At 45.8% G+C, this 27,233-nt stretch overlaps 1 protein-coding gene across 1 annotated transcript in view; it reads right to left on the bottom strand.

Annotated features, from left to right (window-relative positions):
- Positions 1–27,233, bottom strand: part of SHISA9 (shisa family member 9) — a 628,900-nt gene that overhangs the window by 443,214 nt on the left and 158,453 nt on the right. The window lies entirely within an intron of this gene.

Genomic DNA, 27,233 nt, shown 5'->3' with positions numbered 1-27,233 from the left:
CAGTGTTCGTCTCTCTCCTCTGTCTCCCCTGCATCCCAGCGTCGTCAGACCCTGCTGAGCGACACCTTTCAGGGTCTGACCAAGCCTCTGCCTCCAAGCCACAGGCGGATCCGCAAACTAAATGGCTTGCTGGCCCGGGCCATGGCATCACAGCTGCTTCCCTACTCCCTGGTGCAGGAGGGGAGCGCGATGCGGACGCTGCTCCAATTTGGCATCCCCGAGTGGCAAGTCCCCAGTCGCCACTATTTCAGCAGGAGCGCGATCCCAGCACTCCACAAGTTTGCGGTGGAAAACGTGGCCCATTCCCTGGACTACTCTGTGGGCAAGCGGGTCCACGTGACTATGGACTCGTGGAGTAGCAGATTTGGGACAGGTCGCTACCTGTCCTTTACGGCCCACTGGGTGACACTGATGGAAGGGAGGGAGGACAAGAGCGCATCAGCCCAGCTAGTGGTGCCACCACGCGGGATCAGGGGGGATGCAGAAGGGTCCTGTCACGACACTCCCTCAGCACCCGGAAAGCAAGCCCGCCTCGGCAGCAGCAGTGCCAAGCCTCGGCACTGCCAAGCCCTTTTAAAATTGGTGACCCTGGGGAAGGAGAGGCTTACGGCCACCAACGTCCTGGCCGCCCTCAGGAAGCAGGAGCGGAGGTGGCTGACCCCCAGAGGCCTGGAAGTGGGGTATGTGGCAGCCGATAACGGGGCCAACCTGGTGGCAGCAGTGCAGCAGGGAAACCTCCAGCACATCCCCTGCTTGGCCCACGTGCTCAATCTTGTGGTGCAGCGCTTCTTGCGCACCTACCAGGGGATGAGCGAGCTGCTGCAGGATGCCCGGGCGGTGGTACGCTTTTTCCGCCTGTCAGCCACTGCCTCTGCACTCTTGTCCACCTTACAGCAGCAGTATGGAAGGCCACAACACCGGCTGATCATCGACATGCCAGTTCGCTGGCCATGTTGGAGCGGCTGTGTCAGCACAGGCTGGCTGTTAGGGCCTATATGCTAGACCCAAGTGTCCCCAGCAACCAGCAAGTCCCCATGATTACTGCCACTCAGTGGACACTGATGCAGCAAGTATGCCTGGTGCTGAGTCCCTTCCTGGAGGCAACCAAGATGGTCAGTGAGGAGCGGGCCTCTGTGTGCCAGTGGGTGCCCTTGGTTTGTCTACTGGAGCAGGCAATGGACAATTTAATTGAGCGTGGGGATGAAGCCCTGAGGCAGTTGGAAGAACAGGAGCAGCACAGTCCAGCTCAGAGGAGGGCTCACAGCAGGTAGTGGAAGAGTTGGAGGTCCCTAACCTGAATGAGGAGGAGGAGGAGGAGCAGAGTGCAGCAGGCGTTGTACGTGGATGGCGGTTTGAGGAGGACAACGACATGGCACAGGAAGAGGACAGGCATGCGTTATGGGACAATGGCAAGCACGAGGAAGATCTTGCTGGCAGGGCCCACTTGTTTCCCATGGCTGTGCACATGTTGCGCTGCCTTCGCAGGGACCCCCGGGTGATCCAGATGCGTTCAAGGGAGGACATCTGGATTACCTTGATGCTTGATCCCCGTCTGAAGGGGAAGCTGGGAGACTTAATGACGCCATCCACCACCGAGCAACGCACAAGGGAGTTGAAGGAGGCCCTTGTGCGCAGACTACTGGAAGCATTCCCCCAGCCTTCCACCCCCACTGTAACTGCTCTGCCAAGCCAGCAAGAGGTGCCTGCCATTGCCACTAGCAGCACAACAACCACCACCAGCAGCAGCAGCAGCAACTGGCGCCCCGGAGACCTGAAGAGCCTAAGCAAGAGCCTGTATGCAGTGCAGCAGCCCAGAACAGAGGTGCCCGCCACAGCATCCACCACCAACCAGCACAAGCAACGACTGACCACCATGGTGTCTGACTATATGGGGTCATCCAGCGGGCTCAATGACACCGACAGCCCCGTGGACCCCTTGGAGTACTGGGTCAAGAGACTGGACATCTGGAGCGAGCTTTCCCAGTACGCCCTGGAACTCCTATCCTGCCCTCCTTCCAGTGTCCTCTCAGAGAGATGCTTTAGTGCGGCCGGTGGCGTGGTCACAGAGAAGCGCTCTCGGCTCTCCCACGCCTCTGTGGACAAACTCACCTTCCTAAAAATCAACCAGGCTTGGGTGAAAGGTGAGTTCCTGGCCCCTATTGTCGGACACAGGGGGACATGAAGTGGCTGCTGCATGTGCTGTTGTTAACTATGCCTGCCTTTATAAAGACATTTACTACCTGCCTAGTGCCTACCTTGGTTAATTTTTTGGTGTTATGGTACTACTACCAGTAAGTTGCCATGGTCCTCCTTCTGAGCTGCTGAACTGACCGCCCGCTTTGTCTTCCTGACTCAGTCGCTACTACACTCTGCGTTCACACTGCCCGGGTCACCCGGTGCATTTAATTTTTTGGCCAGCACTATGACGCTGTGCTACTACTACTGTGCTGCTGCTGCTGAACTGACCGCCCGCTTTGTCCTCCTGACTCAGTCGCTACTACACTCTGCGTTCACACTGCCCGGGTCACCGGGTGCATTTAATTTTTTGGCCAGCACTATGACGCTGTGCTACTACTACTGTGCTGCTGCTGCTGAACTGACCGCCCGCTTTGTCCTCCTGACTCAGTCGCTACTACACTCTGCGTTCACACTGCCCGGGTCACCGGGTGCATTTAATTTTTTGGCCAGCACTATGACGCTGTGCTACTACTACTGTGCTGCTGCTGCTGAACTGACCGCCCGCTTTGTCCTCCTGACTCAGTCGCTACTACACTCTGCGTTCACACTGCCCGGGTCACCCGGTGCATTTAATTTTTTGGCCAGCACTATGACGCTGTGCTACTACTACTGTGCTGCTGCTGCTGAACTGACCGCCCGCTTTGTCCTCCTGACTCAGTCGCTACTACACTCTGCGTTCACACTGCCCGGGTCACCCGGTGCATTTAATTTTTTGGCCAGCACTATGACGCTGTGCTACTACTACTGTGCTGCTGCTGCTGAACTGACCGCCCGCTTTGTCCTCCTGACTCAGTCGCTACTACACTCTGCGTTCACACTGCCCGGGTCACCCGGTGCATTACATTTTTTGGCCAGCACTATGACGCTGTGCTGCTACTACTACCACCAGTATGTTGCCGTGGTTCTTCTGTGCTGCTGAACTGACCGCCCGCATAGTCCTTCTCCTTACTCAGTCGCTACCACCACTGCACTCTGCGTTCACACTGCCCGTGTCCACTGACAACTCTGCTGCAATGTCATTGCTAATTGCTGCAAAAAAAACAAAAAAAAATTACAAAAACCTCTCTGGAGCCTTTTTGCCGTCAGCCACTCATCCTCCTCCAGCGGTACCTTCGCCGCCAAGTGCCATTGGAACTCGCCTTCACCTCTTTGACTGCTTAACGCGTATATCCCTTTTTAAAACCACTTATTACCAATTAATAGCCCAATTTAAAGTGTTGATTTCACTTTAAAATCCATTTTCTCTAGAAAATTTTTTGGGGGGGGAATTTTTTATGTTGAAGTTATGTTGCCCCTTATCACCTCGATAATCCATGCTATTTGCGGGACTGTAGCATGTATGGGGGCTTTGTTATTAACATTAAAAGAAAATCCGCCTCCGGGCGTGAATCCACGTGTGATTACGCCATTCACGGGAAAAAATCCGCGTGGTTGCGTGGACGCGACCGCAAATCCGCATGCGGCGGGGCCGAATGCGGATTTTTTTTTTCAACCACGCGGATTTCCGAATTTGTGGATGAGGCACATCCAAGCATCACTACTTCACAGGATCTGTGCTAGAAATCAAATTTGATCAGATCCTCCTTGTCTGGCACAGCACAAGGTATCCTTGTGATTTTTCGTGTCCAATCCTGTACTACTAAAACATAGTGATGGTCATGTCTAGGACAAGCCATGGAGAAGCGTGTGATCAGTTTGGCCAGGTGATAGATATGTATGTCTTTGATTTGCTAGTCATTATCATATGCTAAGCAAGGATGTGATCACAGCAAAGCAGAGCATTGCAAATCTATCAGCTAATCAAACACGTCGCATGCTTCTCCATGAGTTGTCCTAGACATGACTACTAAAATACTATGTGCTCAAGGGCTTAATACTATCCCCTTTGTTATTCACAGTATACATTCTATCACAAGGAAAAGTTACCCAAAAACATGGTCTGGTTTACCACTGCTATGCTGATGACACCCAGCTATATTTATCCTTAAAACTTAGTGTGACAGGCTCTACTCTAACAATAGACACATGCTTAGCTGAGATACAGAAACAGGCGAAAGTCACTCCCCATACCATCCCCCAAAATCACCTGTTGTTACAGCACCAACAGGTAATAAATCAATAATTACTTTTGCAGAAAGTGTAGTGAAGACTGGACACAGGGATAATAAAATAATTGTATATATACAAATACTTGTGACCTGGTGAGCACACAAAATGCAATCAGAACCTAACTAAATAGTGTCATGAAAGACAAAAAAAAACTAAAATAACAATAAGTATACGTTACCAGGTATTCATTACACAAAATGAAAGCAATATACAAAGTCGAGGATGCACATTCAAAACTAATCTAACACATGATTGAAATACAACACACATTCAACAGGCAAGAACAAGGTCAAGGGCCAGCAAATGATCAATTCCTAAAAAAAGGAACAGGAACAAGTGCAAGAGTACAGGGACAAGATTTCAGCTGCACCCATGAAAAGCCACACAATGTTTTAGCTGATTGCTGAGTGGAGGACCAATCCTTATACAGTAGATAGACAGATGTATCTGCTAATGAGAAGGCTGCAACCTGTGGAAGATAATCTGTCGGCAGGAGGTGGAAGTCCAAACTAGTTCATACATTAGGCTCACCGCTAGATGAAACTGAAGTCTGGTGGGTAGCCATTTTGTGTTGGACAGGGAAAGTCCAAAAGTTCAGCAATTAGGGCCACTACCAGGCAAGTCAGACCCCAACTAACATTAGCGTCTCCAGAAGTGTCACCTTCCTCCAAGCAAACCAGCCCATGGCTTACTCAGTAGACTAACATTGGTGTGAGGATGAGCATCCAAACAGAATTGCCCCAACAATGCACTTATATTCTCCAATGATATCTAGCCCAGATGGACCTCAGTAAATCAAGCTTACTATTGGCCAATTTTTCAATTACATTATATGGACTCTAAGCCGGTCTTCACCTTTCAAGTCTGTACAGCTCACTTGAAAATATCTCTGGCTCTCCAAGAATCCAAATCCTTCATTCTTACACCAGCTTCTCTGACACTCATTTAACTCTCTAAGCTTTATTGGTCTTTCGGATGAAAGAGAAAACCATGACACTATTTCCAAAAAAACAAAATAGTGTGCAAATGAGTAGGAAAGTTGGATGACATCTTTGTATAGATCCTTTGAAGGGAATGCTTTTGTAAAGTATAAAGGTAATGCTGAGAATCTCTAGGGGGGAGATGGATGTGTTCAAAATCTGTTAGATCTGTCAGCTTTTTACTACCTATTGTAAATGACTGCAAAAAGAGAGAAGTAATGTTGTAATGATCGATGTAACACAGAGAGGATCTGATTACCGGTGATCTGCAGTATCACAGAGGATGCAGATATATACCTGATTATTGATGATCTGCAGTATCACCGATAATCAGATATATCTCTAACCTCTGGACACCTGAGTAATATGAGTGTTTGGTGCAACCGTATACTTTGAGGAGAGCACCCGTGTAGAGGGTGCTGGGCAGTACGAGATACTGCTCAGAGAACAGGTTCCTTCCACTGGTCTGAAACTCCCCAAGGGGCGGTGCCAGGCTGAGAGTGGGAAGGATGAGAAAGTGAGTGACACCAAAGGTGAAGTGTCACTAACAGTACTGGGAACTATCCTCCAACAGGGAAGATAGTTCTCGAGGTCGGACAGGCCAGGTCATTAACACACAGACAGATAAGGTACAGAGACAGGAGACAGAAGCGGAATCCTAAGACTAGCAGAGTTTGGCAACAGAGTATCAGATATAGCGAAGTACCTAATCAGAGATCAGGAAAGCAGAAGGTCATAACAAATAATCAACAATGCCTAGACTTGGGTGTGAGCTCCTAGATCATCAACACCCCGGAACTGGTCTAGATAATAATACAGATGGTAACAGGATTCCTAGACTAAGGTGTGAGCTCCTTGGTCATCAACACCTTGGAAACTGGTCTAGATAATAACACAGATAATAACACAGATAATAACAGGATTCCTAGACTAAGGTGTGAGCTCCTTGGTCATCAACACCTTGGAAACTGATCTAGATAATAACACAGATACTGACAGAAGGTCTGAGTGCTACCACGTAGTGATCGCAACGCCAGACACCAGAGAAATGACCAGCACCCAGTATATATACCCCAGCGCTCTCCAGCGCCACCCCTAAGTGCTGGACCAATGAAAACTGCTGGAATTGTCAGCTGACCGGCTTGGTCAGCTGACGCCCTTCTGACTGTCATAAAGGCTCTGCCTCTCCGCGCGCGCGCGTCCTCCTGAACCTTTGTGGACTATCAGTCCCAGCCACACCAGACATGTGTTGTACTGTTTCTGCTGTGTTGGATGCGGAACCAGCCGCACCGCTGTCCAAGCATGCAGCGGTTCTTCCGCGTTCAGCAGTACTGTCAGAACTATGCCTATGCGTGCCAACATCCGCGTCTGACGCGGAATCCGCCGCCCTGTTCACAAAGCATGCGGCGGTTTCCTCGTGCTCCGTCATGCAAGTGGATGCAGACCCACGCGCGCAACCTGCCGCGTTGGATGCGGAATCAGCCGCCTTGCTCTGAGTACTCACGGCGGCCTTTCCGCGTTTTCTCACAAATGTATAATGCGTTTTACTCTTGGAGAAGTGTACATATTATAAGTATATTTTTTACTGGTTACAATTTTTCTAGATAGTGGTCCTTCAACCTTCCTAACAGTATCGTTATTTCTGGATTTTAGGTTCTGAAAATGGTGCATTTTTTTTTACAAGATTTAGACCCTAAATATCATACTGCTAGATAGATCTGCGGCATGCCTTCACATTACTCACATCCCATGGATCCAACTTGGGGTTACCGCTCTGAGCTGTGGATTTTTGGCCCTAGCCTGACTTGGGGTTACCACTAAGGAGGTTAAAGAGGATCTGCAGTAAAAATAACATAATAAATAAAATTGCTTATTTTCTACTATATTTACTCATAAATTATTTAGTCTGTGTTTGCCCATTGTAACATCTTTCCTCTTCCTTGTTTACATTTTGAAATTTAAAGGGACTCCGAGCAGTACAGAAACTATGGAAAGATGCATATCATTTTAAAGCTCTCTTTCTCCTCTTTCCAATGATATACAAACCACCACCCTACGCCTTTTAGTTTTCGCTATTTTCGCGATCGAAATTGCAGCGGCCGCGACTTTGATCGCGAAAATAGAGAAAACTAAACGACGTAGGGCGACGATTTAGGGGTCGTCAGAAAGAGGAGAAAGAGAGCTATAAAATGATATCCATCTTCCCATAGTTACCTTGTATTACACAGGACGACACTTTCCCACTTTGCCACAAGGCAGGAATCAGCCTTGTGGCACCACATATGGCCACCTCGCCAACCCGATGCTGTCCCCCTAATGTTTAATGTCCCCCCCCCCACCGGTGGCCAGTACAAGCTATACATTGCATGCTCAGGGATTCCTCAGCTCTCCATACATGTGCGCCATGCGAGCATGGGCATGTGTGTAACATCTGATGTCACACATGGGCCCTTACTAGGCAACCACGTGGGGCACGTGATTATGGACAACGGAGAAAGCCTGGAGCAAACGGAGGCCATGGACAGGTAATGTATAGCTTACACTGTGGCACCAGTCACACCGATTGATATTGCTCGCCGTTACCGCCACGCACCCGATTGAACAAGTTGGTCCTACATCTTGCAGCATGTGCAATCAACTAATGAGACCAATTTCAGCCCGATATTGGTCATATTGTCAGTTGGGCATGCACTTTGTGGCACCAATAGAGACGGTTTGCAGGCGAATGGTTCCCGGCAAACTTCCGGGGGTTCGCGATCGCGGAGAAGCGCAAACTTTTCAGGAAGTTCGGTTCGCCCCCATAATGCACCATTAGGATCAACTTTGACCCTCTAAATCACAGTCAGCAGGCACATTGTAGCCAATCAGGCTACACTTCCCCCTGGAGCCACTCTCCCCTTATAAAAGGCAGGCACCGCCGGCCATTTTACTCACTCGTGTGCCTGCAGTAAATAGAGAAGGGACAGCTGCTGCTGCTGCAGACTCTCATAGGGAAAGATTAGTTAGGCTCTTGTAGGCTTGTTAGCTTGCTCCTTGCTGATTCTTATTGCTAAAATAGCACCCCACAACAGCTCTTTTGAGAGCTAATCTTGTTCTTTTAATCTATTTTTTTTTCTGTGTGTACCACTGGCACTTGTGTTGCATAGACAGCCTTGATAATTCATACTGTGTGTGTGCCACTACCAGGCCCAGCACATTCAGCACATTCAGTGACTACCTATGTGTGTGACAGGTGCACATTGTAATACCCATTACAGCATATACCTACCTACCTGTTGTTCACAGTGCACCCACCTACCTACGTGAGCTGAGCGCACGCAGTGTCACTGTGCCTATCCGCTACCTGTCTGTGTGTGGCAGGTGCACATTGTAATACCTATTAATGCATATATCTACCTACCTTTTGTTCACAGTGCACCCACCTACCTACGTGAGTTGAGCGTGCGCAGTGTCATTGTGCCTGTTTGCTACCTGTCTGTGTGTGACAGGTGCACATTGTAATACCCATTTCTGCATAAACCTACCTACCTGTTGTAGGTCAACACTCACGTAGGGACAAGTGCCTTACAAAGGCACATGGAGAAAAGGCACAAACTGCAATGGGAAGAGCACCTGAGCAAAAGCAGCACACAAAAGAAAAGCCACCCTCCTTCTCCTCTTCCTCCTTCAGGTGCAGCATCTTCAGCCGCTTTCTCCCTTGCACCTTCACAGCCACCTTCCTCCACTCCGCCTCTGCCCTTGAGCGGTTCCTGCTCCTCTGCCCACAGCAGCCAGGTGTCTGTGAAGGAAATCTTTGAGAGGAAGAAGCCAATTTCTGCCAGTCACCCCTTTGCCCGGCATCTGACAGCTGGCATGGCGGAACTGTTAGCTCGCCAGCTGTTACCATACAAGCTGGTGGACTCTGAGGCCTTCTGTAAATTTGTGGCCATTGGGACACCGCAATGGAAGATACCAGGCAGCAATTATTTCTCTAAAAAGGCAATACCAAAACTGTACCATGAAGTTGAGAGGCAAGTGGTGTCATCTGTAGCATACAGCGTTGGGTCAAGGGTCCACCTGATCACGGATGCCTGGTCTGCCAAGCACGGTCAGGGCCGCTACATTACTTACACAGCCCATTGGGTCAACCTGGTGACCGATGGCAAGCAGGGAGTACATGGCTGTGTAGCGGACCAACTTGTGACACCTCCACGGCTTGCAGGCAGGCCTCTTGCCACCTCCTCTCCTCCAGCTACATCCTCTTAGCTGTCATCCTCCTCCTCCTCCTTGGCTGAGTGGCAGTTCAACTCTACCGGTGCTGCGATCTCCTCTCCAGCTACACAACCCCATCTCCCCAGGGCCTATGCTGCATGCCAGGTATGACGGTGTCACACCATCTTAGACATGTCTTGCCTCAAAGCGGAGAGTCACACTGGACCAGCTCTCCTGGCTGCTCTTAACAAACAGGTGGATGAGTGGCTGACCCCACACCAGCTGGAGATCAGCAATGTGGTGTGTGACAATGGCAGCAATATCCTTTCCGTTTTGAATTTGGAAAAGCTGACACATGTACCCTGAATGGCACATGTGCTGAATCTAGTCATTCAAAGATTTGTGTCAAAGTACCCAGGCTTAGAGGACGTCCTGAAGCAGGCCAGGAAGTTGTGTGGGCATTTCAGGCGGTCTTACACGGCCATGACGCGCTTTGCGGACATTCAGCGGAGAAACAACTTTCCGGTGAGACGCTTGATATGTGATAGCCCGACTCGCTGATATTCGACCCTGCTCATGTTCTCTTGCCTGCTGGAACAGGAGAAAGCCGTCACCCAGTACCTGTACAATTACAGTAAAAGGACACAATCTGGGGAGATGGGGATGTTGTGGCCCAAAAACTGGACACTGATGCGAAATGCATGCAGGCTTATGCGGCCGTTTGAGGAGGTGACCAACCTGGTGAGTCTCAGTGAAGGCACCATCAGCGACTTGATCCCGTACGCTTACTTCCTGGAGCGTGCCGTGCGTAGAGTGATGGATCAAGCTGTGGAGGAGCGTGAAGAGGAACAGTTACGGCAGGAGCAGTCGTGGGAGCAATTTTCATCAGAATCAGATGTTCCCTCAACACCTGCGGCAGCACAGAGGGGGGAGAAGGAGAAAGAGTTGTGTGGGGAAAAGGAGTCAGAGGAGGAGGCAGCGGCAAAAGAACAACCGCAGCAGGCGTCGCAGGGGGCTTGTGCTGCTCGACATTTCCATGGTGTTGTTCGTGGCTGGGGGGAGGAGAAGGACTTACCTGACGTCACTGAGGAAGAGCAAGAGGAGATGGATAGTACGTCTGCATCCAACTTTGTGCAGATGGCGTCTTTCATGCTGTCCAGCCTCTTGAGGAACCCCCGTATAAAAAAACTCAAGGGGAATGAGCTGTACTGGGTGGTCACGCTACTAGACCCTCGGTATAGGCACAAAGTGGCGGACATGTTACCAACTCACCAGAAGGCAGAAAGGAGACAGCACATGCAGAATAAGCTGGCAACTATGCTTTACAATGTGTTTAAGGGTGATGTCACAGCACAACGCAATAAAGGTACCACTGCCAGTAATCCTTCTCCCATGTCCATGCAGGCAAGGACAGGATGCTCCAGTGATCTCATGGTGATTGAGTGAGCAGCCAGATACAGATGGTGTTAGGCGAGCTTAGGTCATTGAGTGTACTTTTGTCATGACGCCAGACCTGTATCCCTTGCTATGTTTTAATTGTTTTTAAAGGGCTATGTCCCCAATAAACTTTCTTATTTTTAACGGATTTGTTGTATGCAATTTTGATTACTTTATGCTATATGGGTGGCGTTTTCTTCTTTGTATACACTCATGGTGATGTCGGACATGTGGACATTCTTTAGTTCAACGCCTCGCCTTAGCGCTTCTGGATCCACCCTCCACCAAGGCCTGGACCGGCAGGTAGCCGAGTACCTGGCCTTAAGTGTGGATGTAGACACTGTGAGCAGCGATGAACCCTTGGACTACTGGGTGCGCAGGCTTGACCTGTGGCCAGAGCTATCCCAATTTGCCATCCAACTTCTGTCTTGCCCTGCCTCAAGCGTCCTGTCAGAAAGGACCTTCAGCACAGCTGGAGGCATTGTCACTGAGAAGAGAAGTCGCCTAAGTCACAAAAGTGTTCAGTACCTCACCTTTATCAAAATAAATGAGGCATGGATCCCGGAGAGCTACTGCCCGCCCCAAGACTAAGTCAGTCCCCACACACAGCCTCTCTGCCTGCACGCTGTGTGACTGGATGCCTGCCCCAAGACTAAGTCACTGCCGACACAGCACCTCTGCCCGCAGGCCACTTGACTGCCTTCTCCGCCACCACCAACAGGGTCCAGGACTCCAGGCGGATTCCTGAATTTTTTAGGCTGCTGCTAGCAGTGGCCGATATAATAATAACTTTTCTGGTACGTGTACATGCCTGCCTAATTTTTCTGGCTGCACTACGGCTGCAACAACAAAACAAAAGGCATGTACATGTGCCCATTCCCCTTCGTGATCATTACCTTGCTGAGGTAAAGGGGCTTGCGTATCACAATGAAGCAATGACCGCCGGCTATATGAGTGTCTCGGGGGGTGGCACACCAAAGATAATAAGGTCATTGCTTCATTGTGGCCAGACCAAATTTGATCAGCTGGACAGTCACAGTTCTGTCATTCAGCTACCTCAGCCCGGCGACCATATGGGCTGAAAAGCCGACATCAACTGCACTCTCGTCATGGTGCGCACGAGTCCAGCATGGCCGTCACTACACAAACAGCTGTTTGCAGTCACTGCATACCTTTCACTGCATCTTTGACTGCACATTGTATTATACCTGGCAGTCAGAGCATACCTTTCACTTGAATGGATGGCAGACTTGCCCTCCATAACAGATTCTCGTTAAAGGATTTAAAGTTGATTCATCTCACATGAACACTCGAAAGTCCTCCTGTATTGTTATTTTTGGTCACTACCTTGGGACGTGCATGCCATGCCTGCTGCCTTCCTTGGATGTGTGTGGTAGCCGTTCCTGCTCCTTTGCCCACAGCATGCCTGCTGCCTTCCTTGGATGTGTGGTGGTGGTAGCCGTTTCTTACGCTCCGGACCGGAATCGAACCAGGATTCCCCGGCCATTACCCATGGTCACTCGCATTGGCAGACTTGCCCTCCATAAAAGATTCTCGATGCAGGTACTGAACAGCAAGCAGAACAAGTATTTAAAAAAATAGATGTAAGCTTTAACAATGGTAGAGAAAGAACCATTGAAAGTTGATAAGGCAGTCAGACAATACCTGACATCACTGAGTGAGGAAGAGCAATCTCGCCATGTTGCGCACCAGTCCTACACGGCCGTCACAATGCAAACAGCTGTTTGCGGTGTGTTACACAGTGAGTTTGGTGTGTCAGTGTGAAGCAGTACTCTAATTACACTCCCTGATTGATGTGTACACATGCAAGATGTTTTAAAGCACTTTAGGCCTGCAATTTAGCATTCAATATGATTTCTGCCCTTAAAACGCTGCTTTGCGTCCAATCCAGATTTCTACACGGGACCTTTGGCGTCTATCCCACTCATCCATGCCCCCCTCCAGGTGTTAGACCCCTTGAAACATCTTTTCCATCACTTTTGTGGCCAGCATACATTTTTCTGGTTTTCAAAGTTCACCTCCCCATTGAAGTCTATTGCGGTTCGCGAAAGTTCGGGCAAACCGAACTTTCGCGGGAGGTTCGCGAACCCGGTTCGCGAACCTAAAATCGGAGGTTCGGGCCATCTCTAGGCACCAATTTTTATCCAATTTCGATGTAATAGTTGAACTGGGTGGTCGATCATCCACCAAGTCGCCTGATGTATGGCCACCTTAAGGGGCTAAAAGACACCTGTCCATGAAATAGGTTTGGAGCCAATTGTCCAAAAAGGGAGTGGTACATATTAAAGAAGCTGAAATTCCTACACCCTTTGTCCAATTTTCATGTGAATACCAATACACAAATTAAACCTGAGAGTTTGCAGTTTATGTCCACAATAGACCTAAGGCCCGTTACAATAACGGGCAGGCACTAGGCCTCTCCCCTAACAACCCCCCTCCCCTCCTGCCCCTGTCGCTGCTTCAGTAAACTAAAAAACTTGTGAGAAAGTTCAAATATTTATGGACCTAACACATATACAGTATACTGTATGTACATAATCATAAATTATGTAAATAAGATCCCTTTACAATAATTCCTAAGAAAATGAACAAAACTGTCTACAATTGTAAGGATATTATATTGTGTTGTTTCTTAAGTGGAAATTTATGTCAACATACATATTACGAGTGGTGTGCAAGAAACCAACATTTAAAAATGAGTTTCCTACATCTCATTGAGAAAATGAAGTTATCTATTTTGCCAATTAGTACTAATTGCCTGAACAGAATGCATATACGAAAGCAATCATAGCAATTTTGTAATTACACACTTACCTAATCACCATGCTTTGAGAATTGCTTCAGGTTGTAACACCATGAATGCAGCAGTCTGGGAGGTAGATCACATAAGAGAATGGTAGGTTGCAACACAATGAGAGAATTGCCAGGTGTTTGTAGGGTGCCCCCCTTGCCAGGTGTTTGTTGAGTGTTAGCTTAAAATGATTTGTTTTCAGAATATAACATACCAAAGTAACAAAATAAGAAGCATATGAAAAGAATGGACAACAAAAATGGGACAAATAATGTTCAATATGGGAATTAGCACTTAAAAAAAAGCAAACAAGTGTTCTGAATTCTTGTACACCATAATATAGCAATATGAATGAAGATATCAGATCACTATAAGTGTTAATTTTTCATAAAATCTAATTTGTATTTAAAAAAAAAATCAAAAATCAAATGAGGCTTACAATAAGTGAATTGTATATATAAAGGAGTATTTTCTAAAAAAAAAAAAAAAAAATACCATCTGTAGCTTGCAATAGGGTAAAAAAAGGTTATTTTGAATTACCGTCTAACAAATTCTCACTAGTGACCTTGGTGCAGTGCCAGGGAATAAATAGATGCTGGAGGTGCCCAAAATGTAATGCATTTCCAAGCCCCATTTCTTTGCTATAACAGCACTATATTGACCCGACGAAGTGTCTCAGAACTGTGAAGCGCATTGTCCTTTGTATTTGAATAAAAACATTTGAATTAATTGCTGAGTTGACTCCGTGAAGATAGGCCAACACTTGCTGTCATTTTTTAACAGAAATAAATACAGTGGGTTGCAAAAGTATTCGGCCCTGTTGAAGTTTTCCACATTTTGTCACATTACTGCCACAAACATGCATCGATTTTATTGGAATTCCACGTGAAAGACCAATACAAAGTGGTGTACATGTGAGAAGTGGATCGAAAATCATACATAATTCCAAACTTTTTTTACAAATAAATAACTGCAAAGTGGGGTGTGTGTAATTATTCGGCCCCCCTGAGTCAATACTTGGTAGAACCACCTTTTGCTGCAATTACAGCTGCTAGTCTTTTAGGGTATGTCTCTACCAGCTTTGCACATCTAGAAACTGAAATCCTTGCCCATTCTTCTTTGCAAAACAGCTCCAGCTCAGTCAGATTAGATGGACAGCGTTTGTGAACAGCAGTTTTCAGATCTTGCCACAGATTCTCGATTGGATTTAGATCTGGACTTTGACTGGGCCATTCTAACACATGAATATGTTTTGTTTTAAACCATTCCATTGTTGCCCTGTCCCTGCTGAAGAGATGCACCCCCCGAGCATGATGCTGCCACCACCATATTTGACAGTGGGGATGGTGTGTTCAGTGATGTGCAGTGTTAGTTTTCTGCCACACCTAGAGTTTTGCATTTTGGCCAAAAAGTTCCATTTTGGTCTCATCTGACCAGAGCACCTTCTTCCACATGGTTGCTGCGTCCCCCACATGGCTTGTGGCAAACTGCAAACGGGACTTCTTATGCTTTCTGTTAACAATGCCTTTCTCCTTGCCACTCTTCCATAAAGGCCAACTTTGTACAGTACATGACTAATAGTTGTCCTATGGACAGAGTCTCCCAGCTGAGTTGTAGATCTCTGCAGCTTGTCGAGAGTCACCATGGGCCTCTTGACTGCATTTCTGATCAACGCTCTCCTTGTTCGGGCCTGTGTGTTTAGGTGGATGGTCTTGTCTTGGTAGGTTTACAGTTGTGCCATACTCCTTCCATTTCTGAATGATTGCTTGAACAGTGCTCCTTGGGATGTTCAAGGCTTTAGAAATCTTTTTGTAGCCTAAGCCTGCTTTAAATTTCTCAATAACTTGATCTCTGACCTGTCTTGGACCTGTCTTGTGTGTTCTTTGGACTTCACGGTGTTGTTGCTCCCAATATTCTCTTAGACAACCTCTGAGGCCCTCACAGAGCAGCTGTATTTGTACTGACATTAGATTACACACAGGTGCACTCTATTTAGTCATTAGCACTCATCAGGCAATGTCTATAGGCAACTGACTGCACTCAGATCAAAGGGGGCCGAATAATTATGCACACGCCACTTTGCAGTTATTTATTTGTAAAAATGTTTGGAATCATGTATGATTTTCGTTCCACTTCTCATGTGTACATCACTTCGTGTTGGTCTTTCATGTGGAATTCCAATAAAATTGATTCATGTTTGTGGCAGTAAGATGACAAAATGTGGAAAACTTCAAGGGGGCTGAATACTTTTGCAACCCACTGTATTTTGGTGCCTCCAGTATCTATTTTTTCCCAGTTTAAGTTACTCCTGTTGTTCAAATTGTATGATTTAGTATATTACCACCTATCACTCGCAAGGCTGAGTGAGGATGGTACTTCCCCACATGCTCTGATCAGTGGTTGATTGTCACAGCAACCCAGACTTCTGAGTATTTATTCTCTTGATTACCACCTTCTTGCTTACTTCCACTGACCATACTACACTAGATTGGACCCCTAGTGTCCCTGTGTTTCTTTTTTTCTCCTAAACCTTGGAGCAGCGTCAGATTAGTCACTCCACATTTGCCCCAGCTGTTATCTTTAATATCTTGAGTGGCTTTTTTTATCTAGGAAAATACATATTATTCATGGTTCAATTTTACAATTCTACAATTTTTGCTTGAAAAAGGGCTAGTGGAAGCCAAAACACACTGATACGAATGCACTACTTATTAAAGATTGTTGGAACATTTTTATTTGCACAACATGCTACTATTGAGGATTGCCGATTAATGTATTTTTTTTGTTTGTTTGCAAACTAAGGATGGTATTTTTTTTTTTATAAAATACTGTAGTGCCTCCTATAATACATACTCTACTGTTTAGTGTCCTAGTGGTCTGCTACAGCATTGTAGAGCCTCTTTTATTTGCAATCATGAGTGCTCCAGCTTTAAATATAACTATACTGTGACCAATGACAGAGACTGTGACCGCACTTTGACAACTGACAAAGAAGATGATCACAATGGCATATATTCACAAAGCAGGGTTAAAATTGCTTTTAGCAGGCAGCGCATAGCAATTTTACTAGCAGTTACAGAAGCAATGTGTTATGTAACGTGTGCAGAACGCGTATATAGAAGCAATGCACATGTAGTGCATAATGAAGGTTGCACTATTTGTGCAATGTACACATTATGGAATGTGCGCAGTACGGAATTTTTACCTGCTTGGATGGAAACAGTTACTTGAGTCCCTTCATTAGCAAGGCTACCAGATTTTACATACCTTATATAACTGCAGAGAAGCTGACTTTTTAACCCTTACATTTTGGGTGTAAAGTGTGTGGGGGGAGGGGTCGGCTTATTAGCGGGCAATATACTAAGACCAGGCCCCTTTTGCAGAGCACGCACTGGAAAGTGCTGCAGAATGCATATGTAGCAAAGTTGTAAAGCATGAAAATGTTGGCATTATCATTCCAGGGGGTATTAGGACTGAGGAGGTCTCACCAAAGCCTACTTTACTTTACCTGCATGCTATGGAACTGACAGACCAGGGTGCATTCAAAGAAAGGAAGAAAAGCTCAGTCTGGTGGCATGTGCTGCAATGTTCATCTATATATTCGTGTGATGCATAGTTTATTGTATGCAGATAAGAAAGGGTCAGCCCCGGAAGAAGCAAGTGCAAAACGGCTCCCAGGCTCCCGTCTAGCACCCATTGCTATCACCTTTACTCGTTTGCAAGGTAGGATCTAAGTTTGATGTTTTTATCTGCATGCATTGGTATGCATCACATGAATAAATAGATTAACACTGTAGTGCTGGACTAAACTTGTATTCATTTCTGAACTTCGGAATTGGCCACTAGAGTTCCAGGCTCACTGCTGTCACATGACCATGAGCTTGGAGCTCTAGTGGCCAGTTCAGAAGCTGCAGGGAGAGGTGGGGACTGTAAATGAACCGAGGACAGGAAGATATGCTTCCATCGGCACACCCCAATGTAAACGTATGTGTACATTGCCGGTGAGCTGGGCACAGAGTGAGATGAATGATGGCTCACACTGCTGCCTCTTAAAACTCCAGAGGCATAAAATATTATTCCTCCTCCAAGTTAGATGTAATTCAGAATTCGGCGTTTCCTGGAACCCCAAATGACAGTTACGCGCCCACGCAGTATAACATTGCTGCTGTATGCCAAAACCACCTGCTTTGCACCTCAATGGGGGAATACAGCAAGTCTACTCCCACCACCACCATACTAGCTCACTCACATGTTCCTAGAGGTGAGGCTGTGTCCCTCATTCTCAACATTTGGAAGGGGTGTTTTGCATGGTGGGGAAGGTTTTCCACCTTCTGTTTAGGTACCCTGCAATTTTAAGAACTATGTGGTTGGGTATTGCTTGGCCCCATGCTGAAAAACTCAGTCTCCTTGTCCAAAACCTGGTTGCAGGGTGGATAAAGTTTTTTTTAATTTTAACTTTCATATTAAAAATGTACACATATTAAAATTATTTGACCTTGCAGGGATGTTAATTAAACATTTCCCTGAAAAAAATTGTACAGTTACTGCGTGTTGTGACATACAAAAGCAGCAGCAGCAGCACTGACAGTTTTTAGCTGGTAAGCACTGCAGCTATCATAGGAAGCACAGGAAGGCCCAGTTAACATCTGCGTTCTGAGCCAAAAGCATCCGGTGAGCGGATCCGGTCTCCGCTTCCCTGGATCCGGATGGCTCAGTCCGTGGCTCGGTTCACATAGTGAAAACGGATCTGATCAATGATTGATCGGATCCATTTTCATTCAGCGATACATACCTAATTTTCCGTAGCAGCCAGCGGTAGAGGCTTCCTGTTCTTCCGCTGTGACTACACAGAGCGGCATGTGACTAGTCACATGACGTGTCATGTAGTCACATGACGCGGAAGAAGACGGAAGCCTCTACTGCCGGCTGCTATGGAAGATTAGGTATGTCTAAACCCTCCCTCACCCACCCGCCCGGCTGCTGCACCGTCCCCTCACCCTCCCTTCGGTAGATTCACGTCGGCCCATGCCCCCATCCCCCATGGAATGGTCCGTTTCTTCCCTAGTGTGAAGAATGTTCCGTTTTCCATTGCCCCAATGCTGCAGAATTTTTGTCCGGATCCGTTCCACTAAGCAGAAAGGTCTGGAAAATTAGGGCCTGCTGCAATTTTTAGGTCCAGGGACCGGAACGTACGGAACGTATCCGTACCAACGGACGCATGTGAATGGATCTATAGGTTAACATTGGATCCTTTCACATCCATTCTGTTTGTACAGTATATGTTCCGGTTATGTTCCGGAAAAAACGCTAATGTGAACCGGGCGTAATTGTCAGGAAAATTTTGGTGAATTCTCGATGTGCCATTGCAATCACAAGGGCAAAAAGGAAACCGAGAACCGACAATTGTGTAGTATGTTAGAGTGTACTTTGTTCTCTGGTTGAACTCGATGGATGTATGTCTTTTTTCAACCCAAATAACTATGTAACTATGTAAATAATTGTACTTTGTAAGTACAGTTATAATACTCACAAACATGGGTTACCGCTCAGGCAACCATTGTAAAAGTAGGTGGGGAGATTAGACATGACCCCTCTCAGGTTTATGAAGTTAGTCTCTGTAGACAGGAAAGAAGTGGGGATAACACCCCTCCGCCAAGGGTGAAGTAGACTAAACACACGGTAGAATGTACAGAGGTGCCAATATAAGAGTAAAATGAGCTAAAATCCATTTAAAATGGGAAGTAGTTGTGGACTTACCTTCCCAGTCAGTAGACACAAACCTATTGATTTTGGTCAAACATTCTCTTTATTATATACTTCACAATGCAACATGTTTCATGGGTGTTATCCCACTTCATCAGGCAAATAACAGTGTAACTAATGCATGTGTAATTGAAAGCCAAGTAACTCTGTGTCAGAGGTACTTGGCTTTCATTGACACACAGATTTTATCTCATTTTACTTTTATATTGTCGCCTCTGTACATATTACCAGTGTTTATTGCAGTCACAAATGCACTTTTTTTTCTTAAATACGCAATCAGGGTTTGTTTTTTAATTTCAGGACATTTCCACATAGTTTGATTTTCATAAACCAGGCTAGAGGTATACAGTAACTACAAACTAGAAGTCCTCACAGCAAACTTTCCATGGGGCCCCTGCCCAAGGCATTCTCACATTTCTTCCAAGAATTGTAATGAACAGTCCACCCCCTAAGAACACATAAAATAGTTCATGAAGATGTAGAGTTAACACCACACCAACGATACCATTACCACCACTGTATTACTGCTCCCCACTTCCACCCTGGGCCCCACTGCAGATGCTGTAGTTGCCATGACTATTGCCCATGATTATTGTTGCATCTTGGAATCATTCCCTCTATGTCATTTCCCTTTACTAAAAGTCTTAATAAATACTCTGTAATCGCTTACAATTGATAACTTAAATCTGATAGTAATGAAGTGCTTTTTTGAGAGGTTTTGCTCTATTCTATGCATGCAGAGGCACTTAGTAATAATACAAGATATATCCAAGATAGCATCAGCCTGTACTTTCCCATTCAACATGAAAGTACCGTAATGATTCTTCGGAATGTTACATTTTTCTTTATAAGAATAAGATCATTATGAAGCCCAAAAGAAAAGATAATTGTTTTGTGCCATGTCAGCCGAGAGAAGCACATAGCTAGAAAAATAAAGAATTCTACCTTCTAACAGCTAACTGAAAAGTTTCATAATGCTAGCTGAAAGATCTCTCCTCTTTCTCCTTGAAATCTTTGAGTCACTTAAAGCTAACCTGGCATGTCCTTTAGCAAAATAAAGAAAGGGCTTCAATACACCGAATACACGTATTATACACTAAAGATCACTAATAAATCAGCTTCTTCAGCAAAGGGTTCTGGCACTTGATCTTTCAAGGTTTTCATAGGATAATCAGCTGATTATCTGACTCTGCTCAGAGATAAAACAGGTTTCAGTGAAAGCAGTAAGATGGCAGCTTGCTGCAGCAAAAAAAACTTTATTGTAAGAATGAACCAGCAGTGCACAACACTGACTTCATGTGTAAGGGTCTGGAATGGACTGTTGTATTGAAAATCAGCAATTAGGCCTAGTGCACACCAGAGCGGTTCTGCTGCGGTTTGCGATCCGCTTGCGGGTGCGGATCTGCTAGGGTAATGTATTTCAATGGGCTGGTGCACACCAGAGCGGGAGGCGTTTTGCAGAAACGCATACTCCCGGGCTGCTGCAGATTTTGGATTGCGGATGCGTTTCTGCCTCAATGTTAAGTATAGGAAAAACGCAAACAGCTCTGAAAAACGGCACTTCAGAGCGGTTTGCCAGGCATTTTTTGTTACAGTAGCTGTTCAGTAACAGCTTTACTGTAACAATACATGAAATCTACTACACCAAAAACGCTTCACAAAACCGCAAAATGCTAGCTGAAACGCTACAGAAAAAGAAGAAAAAGCGTTTCAAAATCTGCTAGCATTTTGCGGACCTGCTAGCGGTTTTTGGTGTGCACCAGGCCTTAAGGGTGATTGGTGAAGCAGTTGGGTCATGCAAATTTGTGCTCTGGAGGCGCCAAGTAAATTTGGATGCCTCCATAGGCACCCGTGTAAAATGCTACTAACAGCAGCTAGAGCAGTACATTTTGCAGCTATTTTTATCGGGTGGCTCCAACACCAAAATGTATTGCTTTAACCACTATTAGTGGATTTTTAGTTTTAGGTATAGATGGGGAGGGCTAGTATTAGGAGTAGGTGGGGGTGGTTAGTGTTAGGCATAGATAGGGGAGGATTCTTGTTGGTTATAGATAGGGGAGGCTTCTTGTTAGTTATAGACAGAGGAGGGTTCTTGTAGAAGCTGCCAAATTTCGGAGAGCGGCGAATCGCGACGGCACGCCCTTGGATGCCATGCTCCATCTGTTCCATTGACTTTTTCTTGGTAAGCACCAGCTCACTTTTCAGCGGGCACGCTGTCCTCACTGCACCTAGCACTTGTTCATGCTCTTTTGCACACACTTTTTCAGCGCAGTTATGCTGACTTTATTATTCTTTGCACCTTGCACTTTATATCTATTGTTATTTACTCTATGAGGGGTTCATGTTTGCACATTCATACCTTTTCTATCACGTGTTTGTTCAGGCTGCCTAGCTTATGCATTGATTACATTGATTAGTGACAAGTAGTCCTAATTATTACTGTGCTTTACCGTTTATTATCTTGTTCTATGGACAGTGATATTTGTATTAGCATAATATAATATAATATATGCATTCTTATTTTTGTTGCATGGCTCCTATTGTTTTTAAGTGATTTTATTTTTCTGAATAAAGATGATGAATTTAATATTTACTCATTGAGTGGTGCGGTCTTTGAGGGAACTACTTTTCTTGTTTAGTTCTTGTATAGATAGAGATGGGTTCTTGTTAGTCATAGATATGGAAGGGTTCTTGTTAGTCATAGATATGGAAGGGTTCTTGATAGTTATAGATAGGGGAGGGTTCTTGTTAGTCATAGATAGGGCAGGATTATTATTAGGTATAGACAGGGGAGGGTTCTTGTTAGTCATAGATAGGGCAGGATTATTATTAGGTATAGACAGGGGAGGGTTCTTGTTAGTCATAGATAGGGCAGGATTATTATTAGGTATAGATGGGGGGGGGGGGGGGGTTCCTGTTAGTTATAGATAGAGGAGGGTTCTTGTTAGTTATAGATAGAGGAGGGTTCTTGTTAGTCATAGATAGGGCAGGAGTATTATTAGGTATAGATGGGGGGGGTTCTTGTTAGTTATAGATGGGGGGGTTCTTGTTAGTTATAGATAGGGGAGGGTTCTTTTTAGTCATAGATAGGGCAGGATTATTATTAGGTATAGATGGGGGAGTTCTTGTTAGTTATACTATAGATAGAGAAGGGTTTTTGTTAGTCATAGATAGGGGAGGGTTCTTGTTAGTTATAGATAGATGAGGGTTCTTGTTAGTTATGGATAGAGGAGGGTTCTTGTTAGTCATAGATAGGGGAGGGTTCTTGTTGGTTATAGATAGGGGAGGGTTCTTGTTACTTATAGATAGGGGAGGGTTCTTGTTAGTCATAGATAGGGGAGGGTTCTTGTTGGTTATAGATAGGGGAGGGTTCTTGTTGGTTATAGATAGAGGAGGTTTCTTGTTATTCGTAGATATAGAAGGGTTCTTATTAGTCACAGATAGGGGAGGGTTCTTGTTGGTTATAGATAGAGGAGTAGAGTTGGGCCGAACCTCCGATTTTAGGTTCGCGAACTTCCGCGGAAGGTTCGGTTCGCGTTAAAGTTCGCGAACCGCAATAGTCTTCAATGGGGATGCGAACTTTGAAAAAAAAAAATAATTATGCTGGCCACAAAAGTGATGGAAAAGATGTTTCAAGGGGTCTAACACCTGGAGGGGGGCATGGCGGAGTGGGATATACGCCAAAAGTCCCCAGGAAAAATCTGGATTTGACGCAAAGCAGCGTTTTAAGGACAGAAATCATATTGAATGCTAAATGACAGGCCTAAAGTGCTTTAAAACATCTTGCATGTGTATACATCAATCAGGTAGTGTAATTAAGGTACTGCTTCACACTGACACACCAAACTGTTCACTGAACAGAACAGGTATGCAGTGGCGGGTTCACTAAACAGGTATACAGTGGCGGGTCCACTGAACAGAACAGGTATGCAGTGGCGGGTCCACTGAACAGAACAGGTATGCAGTGGTGGGTTCACAGAACAGGTATGCAGTGGTGGGTTCACAGAACAGGTATGCAGTGGCAGGATCACTGAACAGGTATGCAGTGGTGGGTGGGTTCACAGAACAGGTATGCAGTGGCAGGATCACTGAACAGGTATGCAGTGGTGGGTTCACAGAACAGGTATGCAGTGGTGGGTTCACTGAACAGGTATGCAGTGGTGGGTGGGTTCACAGAACAGGTATGCAGTGGCAGGATCACTGAACAGGTATGCAGTGGTGGGTGGGTTCACAGAACAGGTATGCAGTGGCAGGATCACTGAACAGGTATGCAGTGGTGGGTGGGTTCACAGAACAGGTATGCAGTGGCAGGATCACTGAACAGGTATGCAGTGGTGGGTGGGTTCACAGAACAGGTATGCAGTGGTGGGTTCACAGAACAGGTATGCAGTGGCAGGATCACTGAACAGGTATGCAGTGGTGGGTGGGTTCACAGAACAGGTATGCAGTGGCAGGATCACAGAACAGGTATGCAGTGGTAGGTTCACAGAACAGGTATGCAGTGGCAGGATCACTGAACAGGTATGCAGTGGTGGGTGGGTTCACAGAACAGGAATGCAGTGGCAGGATCACTGAACAGGTATGCAGTGGTAGGTGGGTTCACAGAACAGGTATGCAGTGGCAGGATCACAGAACAGGTATGCAGTGGTGGGTTCACAGAACAGGTATGCAGTGGCAGGATCACTGAACAGGTATGCAGTGGTGGGTGGGTTCACAGAACAGGAATGCAGTGGCAGGATCACTGAACAGGTATGCAGTGGTGGGTTCACAGAACAGGTATGCAGTGGCAGGATCACTGAACAGGTATGCAGTGGTGGGTGGGTTCACAGAACAGGAATGCAGTGGCAGGATCACTGAACAGGTATGCAGTGGTGGGTGGGTTCACAGAACAGGTATGCAGTGGCAGGATCACTGAACAGGTATGCAGCCAGGAAAAGCTAAGCCTAACTAATCTTTCCCTATGAGAGACAGACAGCAGCTCGCCCTACTCTCTCTAATGCAGGCACACGAGTGGCCGTAATGGCCGCCGCTGCCTGCCTTATATAAGGGGGGTGGGGCTCCAGGGGCTAGTGTAGCCTAATTGGCTACACTGGGCCTGCTGACTGTGATGTAGAGGGTCAAAGTTGACCCTCATAGTGCATTGTGGGGCGAACCGAACTTCCGGAAACGTTCGCCTGCGGGAGGCGAACGCGAACCACCGAAGTTCGCCAGGAACCGTTCGCCGGCGAACCGTTCGGCCCATCTCTATAGAGGAGGGTTCTTGTTAGTTATAGATAGAGGAGGGTTCTTGTTTGTCATAGATAAGGGTGGTTCTTGTTAGCAATCCATGCAGAGGGTGAAAGTAGATATTCTATTACCACTATTTCATGCCCATTTTACACACGCTTTTTTTAAATGTACACTAGCAGCTTTCATAGTACTGATGGGATAGCTGCGGCAATGTATTAAAAAAAGGTGTTATGCAGGATCTAGGAACAATTACTATTTCATACAGTGGAGGGTTAAACCATTGGTGCGTGTACAGTTGTCATCTTCTCTTTAGTCACATGTTACTGGCTAGAATTTTAGCTGTTGCTAGAAGAAGCTAGATTGGAAACAAACCAGTCAGAATAAGCAGGAAGTGAATCTGATTGGCCAATTTCTAAACTGTTTACAATTTGCTTGAAATTTACATGCAAACTAGAAACATTGGCATCTCTCTCTAAAAGAGAGTAACAGAGTCTCTGGCCAGTGTAAAAACAATCCTCCTTCCCCCAACACACACATTTCACCTTATTATTTAAAGGTCACTTTAATACTTTAAAAAAAAGTTAAACTTTTTTCTTCTATTTTCATGAATGAGGGCTGCTATTAGCAATAGTTATTCACTTTTAAATGAGTGCATGAGTGTGCATGAGCATGTGCACGAGCATGAGCACTCACAGGAGCGCGGGAGCTGACAGCATTTTAAGAGCACAGTAGGGCCAACTAGGACGTGAATGAGGTTCATTTTAATGATACCAGTTTCCTGGCTGTCCTGCCGATCCTGTGCTTCTCACACTTTTAGCCATATACCCTGAACAACTATGCAAATCAGATGTCTTTACAAAAAATTACAAGATTAGCCACATGCTTGTTTCAGGTGTGTGATTCAGACTCTACCGATGTTAGAATGATCATCAGTACAGCCAGGCAACTGAAATTGTTGAAAAGGAAATAAATATGGCAGCCTCCATATACCGCTCACTTCAGGTTCTCTTTAAAGACAGCCTTAATAAATATTTGATGCTCTGATACATATAAGAAGCTGTTTGATCTTGACCACACAAGTGCCTCTATCTCGCATGACCTTGCTTGATAAGTTCTCACCCTTGTCCCTAGAGGAAAGACTGATTGACTGTCCCTTCAAGACATTGGCCATCTGCACAGCAAGTCTGTCAAAAATAAAAAAGAACCTTCAACAGGACACACACTGTAGGCATGCATAACGATGCTCAACGCAAAACTTCTGCCAGGTTTTAATGAAGTTGGTGTGTTGATTCCAAAGACTTCCCTTCACTTTCTGTCCTACGGGCAAAGCACTGCATGAGCTGAATGTACTCTGAAGTTTATTCTGACATATTCCTACAGTCAAATCACAAGGGGCCTTTAAGAGATTATAAGGCAATCTAAAACTTCTGAATTGCTTTGAAGTGGGAGACTCTGTAATTACATCTTTAAAGAGAGGATAATACAGGCACACAGAATCTCGATTTAACAGGCCAGGGGATTGCAATTTGCAGTACCTCCAGGACTGTCACACAGAATGAGATGCATGCTGCCCACCAGGTGAGCAACGGCGATATAGAGAAGCTGCAAACTACAGTGGTGTTCTGCATAACAGGAGCTGTGCCTGGCTGCATCAACAGTCATGCAAGGCTTCATTCAATTGAACAGGTAAACAATGCATGCTGATGCACGCTTCCCTATCCATTGCATTGCTTGGTGAGCAGTCCATTGTACTGTTTGTGCAATAAGCGAGCAGCGGTCCTGCAGTGCGATCGCTGGGAATAGCTTTCACTTTCACACTTTGCAAGTGCGGAGGCAGTGCACTCTCTTTCCAAAGTGGAACTTCAGTAAAAATAAAAAGTAACAGAATTTTAGTTTCGAGGTGAAAAACAGTACAGTGTAATTCCACATTCTTAAAATCCAAGGGCTGTTTTCCAATGAGAAACACAATAGCAATACTGATATAGAGGCACTCACTCATGCTGGCCACATTGTCAGGCACTATTTCTTTGTTTAACCTAAGGAAGCGGCAAGTACCCCTGAAACGCATTGTCTTTATTAGTGTTCAATAAACTTTTACTTCTAATTCATATACTGGCTTGTTTCCTCAGGAAAGGTTAGACCAACACATCATTCCCTTTTAAACTGTTTTTAATTATTTTAATGTATCTGGGCACCCCCACAAAGTGCAAATACCAGTTATCCTGCAGGCTACACCAGTCAAAGTGGACCTAAACTCTTCCAGAGGAGAGAGGGAAAACACAGAGAAACCTACCCTGTGTGTATTTAGAGTTAACAGCCTGTCTAATTCTCCCATATCTGCTTATAATGAGCTACTGTAATTTGAACTGCCAGCTCTGTCTGATCTGTGCTGCAGATCGTGCCACAGTATGTAAACAGAGGAGGTTAACTCTTTATGTGCTCACATGAAACCTAGAAGAAACCACTCTGCAGAA

Source organism: Hyperolius riggenbachi, chromosome 7 (assembly GCF_040937935.1).
Source record: "Hyperolius riggenbachi isolate aHypRig1 chromosome 7, aHypRig1.pri, whole genome shotgun sequence".
Classification (NCBI taxonomy): domain Eukaryota; kingdom Metazoa; phylum Chordata; class Amphibia; order Anura; family Hyperoliidae; genus Hyperolius; species Hyperolius riggenbachi.
This window is presented reverse-complemented; position numbering and strand designations above follow the sequence as displayed.